The sequence below is a fragment of the Rattus norvegicus genome, chromosome 5, assembly GCF_036323735.1.
Source record: "Rattus norvegicus strain BN/NHsdMcwi chromosome 5, GRCr8, whole genome shotgun sequence".
In the NCBI taxonomy this organism is placed as follows: Eukaryota; Metazoa; Chordata; class Mammalia; order Rodentia; family Muridae; genus Rattus; species Rattus norvegicus.
The window spans coordinates 158,461,554-158,468,086 of NC_086023.1; the positions used below are offsets into that span (position 1 = coordinate 158,461,554).

General features: G+C 52.3%; 1 long non-coding RNA gene across 4 annotated transcripts; it reads left to right on the forward strand.

The window, feature by feature from the left end:
* Nucleotides 1-1,165: 1,165 nt before the first annotated feature.
* Nucleotides 1,166-6,093, forward strand: LOC102546642 (uncharacterized). Of its 4 annotated transcripts, none has more exons than XR_005505073.2 (3): nucleotides 1,166-1,550; nucleotides 5,480-5,756; nucleotides 5,894-6,093. It is a non-coding gene; the product is annotated as an uncharacterized LOC102546642 (long non-coding RNA). The 4 variants fall into 4 exon arrangements; XR_005505074.2 differs by having other exon boundaries at nucleotides 5,679-5,756; XR_354383.4 differs by having other exon boundaries at nucleotides 5,480-6,093.
* The last annotated feature ends 440 nt before the right edge of the window (nucleotides 6,094-6,533 follow it).

Below are 6,533 nucleotides of genomic sequence, written 5' to 3' on the forward strand. Positions count from 1 at the left end.
AGAGATACACACAATACCAGATCGTTAGCCCAGCATCTCCACAGTGCCTGCCATGGAGCCCTTGGGTAGAGACACTCAAAGACCTCAGTCACAATGGAGTGTGGCTCCGGACCTAAACAAGCCAACCTGACACATCTAGATGACTTGTCCTGTTGGACACAGGCCATGAGCCCAGAGGCAAAAGCCACGCGAGAGTGGCTGGGAGAGACGGCAAAGTCCAGCTGAGTGTCCCCAACCCTGTACCCTGCCAGCATGAAGAGGGTGATGGGGTGTGAGGATTGACCCTGGAACCTGGAACACCCCTAATTCAGGGAGGAGACGGGTCCTGAGGACAAAACCTCACATGGAGGGACCTGTGGCTTTCACAGCAAGGACATCCTCCAAGGGGCTGGGAAGGAGTTGCCTGAGGAGATAGTTCCAGTGCCTGGTAAAGGACCCTGCACCCCCAGGCACCGCCCTGCTGGGTAGTGCTGAGTCACCCCCTGCCAGGGGCCCCATGGGGCTTCCTCAGGAGGCCCCATCACATCGAGGCCCCATCACATCCTCATGACCAGTCGTTCAGCCATTAAGCAGTTACTCACTGTCTAGAGCAGTGGAGGAGGTCGGCCTTGACCTTGCTCCCCCCACCTTCCCCCCCTCCATGACAGGTAATCTCACCCTAGCCACCTCCCCCACTGTCATCCCTCTTTCCTCACTACAGCAGAGCCCTGTCTCCTTGGGTAGAGGGATTCACTCCCAGGCAGTCGATCCCCCCACCCCCACCCCCACCCCCGCCCTGATCTCGGCCCAGGCAAATGTGAGCTGGTCCTCAGAGAAGCCAGACCAGAAATGTTCTAGACTCTTGCCTTGAGACTAAGCTAAGCTTCAGTTTGAAGTCACCGTGGGGACCTGGGTACAGCTGCATGGCACAAGGCTAGAGTCAAACTCATCCACGGACCCTCAGGCAATCTGTGACCACGCCCCCTCAGCCCCCAGAGCCTGAAAGCGCCTTGAAGGGTTGGCACGGAGCCATGCAATGTTTGTGGAGTGTTTAACTCCGGCCAACCCCTGGTGAGTGGCTCTCAAACGCGTGCTGTTATCATCATTAAAAAGGAATCAGAAGACGGCCACACCCCAGAGGTGCCCAGCACTCTAGTTTACAAAGCGCAGGGTAGAGCATGGAGCCTTGAGGAGGTCTGGGAGGCGACCGGGATGGAGGCTTTCTGCAGATTCACACATGCTTGGCCCAGTATGGTGTCCTGCTCCCAAGCCAGCAAGTGGCAAGTGACAGGGCTGTATGTACCACGGGAATCTTTACAAAGCAGGGTGCCCGCAACACTGTACCCCACCTCATTGTCCGTGAGAGAACAACCTCTCTCCCAGCCCGTGATGGGCGGGGCCAGACCCAGCCGCCTCCCACTTGGGTGCTCCCAGAACCATCCTATGCTAACTACTGGTCTGGGCTGCGTGTTTGACTGAAAATGTCATGTTTCCGCCTATGGTGATGGCCACAGACGGAGGGAGCCTTTCAGCCTGGGTTCCTGGGAAAAGGAGGAGAAGGACATTAATTGGTAGGTGTATTCGGAATCATCACCTGGGAGGCAGGGGGAACAGCTTGGTGGGTGGAGGAGGAAGCCTGCACTGGGGACTCAGCCACACCGAAGTCTCGGGGCTGCCCTACCCTTAGAGGTGACCTACGTGAAGGAATGCACAAGGTTGTCCCATAGAGGAGCCTCTGTATCTGTGGTAACTCGCTTACCATGGCTAAGATGTATGAGAGGAAATGACAAATTCGTTTCTCTGTTGTGTCCAAGAAAGGAAAGGAGAGAAGGAAGGAAGGAAGGGAGAGAAGGAAGGAAGGAAGGAAGGAAGGAAGGAAGGGAGGGAGGGAGGGAGGGAGGGAGGGAGGAAGGAAGGAAGGAAGGAAGAGAGGAAGAAAAGGAAGGAAGAAGGAAAGAAAGAAATCACTTCATCTTCCCCCATTCTCCCTCCTCATTAGCTAGAGTACAAATGTGATGTAGGGACCTAGGCAGCCCCTTTAGATCATGAGGTAGGGGCCGAGTATAAGGTGGGCGGAGCAACAAGAGAGAAGGAGCCTGGGCCGCTAGCACATCACTCAGCTCTCTGGTAGTTCTAAACAACACAAATCCCACTCTGCCATCTCCTCTCTTATTAAAGCCATTGGCTTTCTGGTCTTTGTGACAGCTTACTGACAACCTGTTTGGAAGGATTATTCACTGCCTCTCCTTTTTAAGAACTGTGCCTGTGCAGGGAAAGTACAAGTTTTTGTTGTTATATTCCCTAAACAGTGCAGGGCAGTAGCTCTCCCTATAGAGTCTATCCTGCACTTGGTAGCCTAAGCCTGAGATGTGCTCTGGCTATATGTGTGTCAAGTTGACACAAACTAGAGTCATCTGAGAGGAGGAAACCATGACTGAGATGTGTCCATAAGATCAGGCTGTAAGCAAGATTGTAAGGCATCTTCTTAATTAGTGATTGATGTGGGAGAGCCCAGACCATTGTGGGTGGGGCCATCCCAGGGCAGGTGGTCCCAGGTTCTGTTTGAAAGCAGGCTGAGCAAGCCCACCAGGAGCAAGCCAGTAGGCAGCACCCCTCCATAGCCTCTGTCTCAGCCTCTGCCTCCAGGTTCCTGCCCTGCTTGAGTTCCTGTCCTGACTTCCTTCAGGGAAGGGACTGTTAGCCAGATTAACCCTTTCCTTCCCAGCTTGCTTTCGGGTCACAGTGCTTCATCACAGCACCAGTAACCCTAACTAAGACGAGACACTTTATAACCTTCAGTCTTTCCCCAGATGTTTGGGGGTTAAACACACCAAGAGCTACAGCATTTCGGAAAGGAGACAGGGCCGTTTGGGCCTCTGTGTTTGCCTACAAGTTATAACCCAGGGAAACAGAGACACAACTCCCTCTGGGTGCCCACACCAGTGCCCACCTGTTTACTGAGGTGTGCTTTCTGACAGAGGTGTGTGTGAAATCGCAGTATTAGGCCATTGTGTCCACGTGCAAAAGCATCAGACAGCAGTGCCGCAGCCAGGAAGTCCTAACGTGGGGGCGTCGCCTTACTACACACAGTCTGTCATTGACCAAGACCACCTCACCACAGCACATGACTGTGTTTGACATGTGGTGGGCTTGGGATTCCCAGGAGGCAAGCTCCAGTTTGGGAGGCAAGACAAGAGCAGGTGTGGCTCAAGCCGTTGTCCCCACACTCAAGGTGCAAACGTCCACAGCCCCATGACCTGTTCCACTTCAGATCTGCTTCGGCAAAGCAGGATGCAATTGCCTTTGAGCAAATCACTGAGATGCAAGGAGGGTCCTCTCTTGTCCTCAGCTACTTCCTCATTTCCCCGAAGCTCCCAGGTTCCTGTTGGTGACTTAACCCAGTGTCGCTGAATGGATCTGGGGATGTCTGCAGTCAAATGGACTCAGAGAATCATGGCATGTGGTTTGTGACCCACCTTTTAAAAAAAAGCAAAAAAAAAAAAAAAAGTCCTATGTAGCCCAGGTTAGCCCACAGCTACAGATGACCTTCCTGCTTACACCTCCACGTGCTAAGATCAGAGACATGTATTACCATCAGGGATGGAACTCCTGTCTTTGTGCACATTAGGCAGTCTATCAACTGAGCTGCGTCCCCCAGCTGGCTCCTTTATTTGTACTACTTAAACTAGCGCTTCTAGCTGCTGGAGAGACGGCTCAGTGGTTAGAGCACTGACTGCTCTTCCTAGAGTTCAAATCCCAGCACCCACATGGTCGCACACGACCATCTGTAATGGGATCCGGTGCCCTCTCCTGGCGTGTCTGAAGACAGCGACAGTGTGCTCACATAAAATTAATAATAATAATAATAGTAATAATAATAATAATAATAATAATAATAATAATAATAATAAAATGGTTCTCATTAAACCAAATAGTGCTTCCCTGTCAACTGGTGGAGGGGAGGGAGTCTCTTCTGAGGATAGGAGAGATCTGACAGCACAAGCCTGAAGCTGGCTCTCTGGTTCCCAGCAAGAGGCAGGGAAGGGGTGGGGAGCTGTGTGTGTGCCTACTAATACTCCTTTGATGTAAGCTCACCTCTCAGAAGAGAGGCTCTGGCCCCTGGGAGTTGGTGCCTGTGAGGGGGGGAAAGGCTGTGGGAGTTGTGGTTCGAGCCACAGCTGGATTCTCACATCAGTCTTCCAGCCTGTGCCTTGAACTGGTGACAGGCTGCTGGGACCTGAACACAGGCATCTGTACCCAACCACAAGCCCCCCTGCCCCTGACATGTCCTGCCCTGTCCTGCTTCACTCTTCCCATCTTTGGATTTTAGCAGACATCTTCCCCAGAAGGAAGTCAAGGAATGGATGGAGCAAGGAAGTCCCGCCCACCCCCGTTTACAGGGAGGGAAACTGAGGCCCAAAGAGGGATGCCAGCCTTAGTGAAGTTAGGGCACTTGGCGTGAGGTCTAGACCAGGTGTCCTCGTCCAGGGACACTGCCTCTCACAGACCCTCCTGCACATTCCTGCCCCCATGGCATGTCACAGAAGGACACAGCCACGGCAGAGCCGGCCTTGCCTTTCCCTGTGGCTTCATCTCGGAACGCAAAAATCATTACGAGGCTCTCGCCCTCTGCCTGTCTCCCTGGAAGGCACTCCAGCCGGGCAGCTGGCAGGGAAAGTCAGCCACGGAACCCTGACTCACTCTCTGCCCCAATTACCAGGAGCAATTTGGGAAGGGCTGGTCTCTCCTGGAGCCAGGAAGAGCAACTTCAAACGAAAACCACAGGCAAGTGTGGCTGCTTAACCAGGAGGCAGCTACTGTGCCACAGGGTGTGAAGGGAGAGGTCGTGGGACCCCGCAAGAGCCCTGGGGACTCCTAGGTTCAGGTCCCAAGTCCTCCACCTTTAAGCAGCTTTCGGAAGGCCATCACCCACCCATGGCAGCTGAAGATGTTCTTATGACACCAATCTCAGTTACTGTGACAATCCGTTTAGGTCCTCAACCGTTGTGGATGGGTACAGATGCCTGTGTTCAGGTCCCAGCAGCCTGTCACCAGTTCAAGGCACAGGCTGGAAGACTGATGTGAGTCTTACTGTGTCTGCCCCGACCATCACTGGGTCCTCAGGATGAAGCATGGTACACAGTAGTCACTTAAGAAATGGTGTTGAGGGGTTGGGGATTTAGCTCAGTGGTAGAACACATGTCTAGCAAGCGCAAGGCCCTGGGTTCAGTCCTCAGCTCCGAAAAAAGACAAAAAAACAAAACAACAACAACAAAAAACAAAACAAAACAAAAAAAAGAAATGGGGTTGAAAGGCCAGATGGTCCCTTCTACTTACTTTTACAAACCCCTCCCTTTGTCAGTCCGGGGGATTTGAACTCTCATTTTATACGCGTATGCACTACTTAACCGTGAACCGGCTCTCCCCGGATTTACTCCTTACTGCCACTGTCCCCTCCCCAGTTTCCTTACTGCCTGAGCTCACATGCCAGTGTCCACAGGTACTGTCTGTCAGGTTTCCTTCTTATAACCAAGAAGCCAAGAAACCCACTCGTGAAGAGGAAGGCCCTACCATGGCTGCGGGTGACACGTGCCTTCGGACCTAAAAGACTCATCTCTCCCAGCATCGTCACCCTACAGACCAAGCTGTCACCACGTGAGCCTTAGGTGACATTTAACATCCAGAATTTCTCTGCTTAGAGGGAGCAGAGCTGGGTGACTTCCCAAAGAGACATGACAGCTGAGAGGACGTGGGACCACAAACAATGTCGACCCGAGGTACGACACAGTCTGATTGGGACCAACATGGTCTCATTCCAAAGTGTTTTGAGTCAGCAATGAGGTAAACTTTTTGTTTGTTTTTCTGTTTGTTTTGCTTGTTTTTCTGTTTGTTTTGCTTTTTGTATTTGAATCAGGGACCAAGTCCTGGTCAGCGTTCCTTGTAGCTGTCTTAGGAACCCAAGAAGAGAATCTGGCTGAGGAAAAACGCCGACATTAAAGCCATAAAACTGGATATGAATGAACTTCCGGATCAAGCTGTACCTAAAAGTCTGGCTTTCCAGTACCGTGTGACATTAAAGACCCCTTGGGAGTTGAGCAGGGTTTTCTAAACCTGGCTACTGCTGAGTGTACTGTAACAAACCTACGTGGCTTCAAGCCTGTCTCTGGGACAAACACATTGCCTTACAGAGGTCTCAAGACTTTTTATTTTTGCTTTTTTGAGACAGGGTTTCTGTGTAGCCCTGGATTTCCTGGAACTCTCTCTGTAGACCAGGCTGTCCTCGAACTCAGAAATCCACCTGCCTCTGTCTCACTAGTACTGAGATTAAAGGCGTGAGCCACCACCACCCGGCTTCAAGACTCCTCTTGTTGTCTGAGTCTGAGGTAAAAGAACAGGAGGGGCTCTGCTTTCCCCCAGCCCCCCTTGCATTGCTCCCTTTCTCTATGGCTCAGAGCAACCAACAACCTCAGATCCCAATGTCCAAAGCTGGGGACAGCCAGGTAAGTGTAAGGACGACGGCTGGCCGTGGGACTGGGGCCAACCAGGCTTCCCAC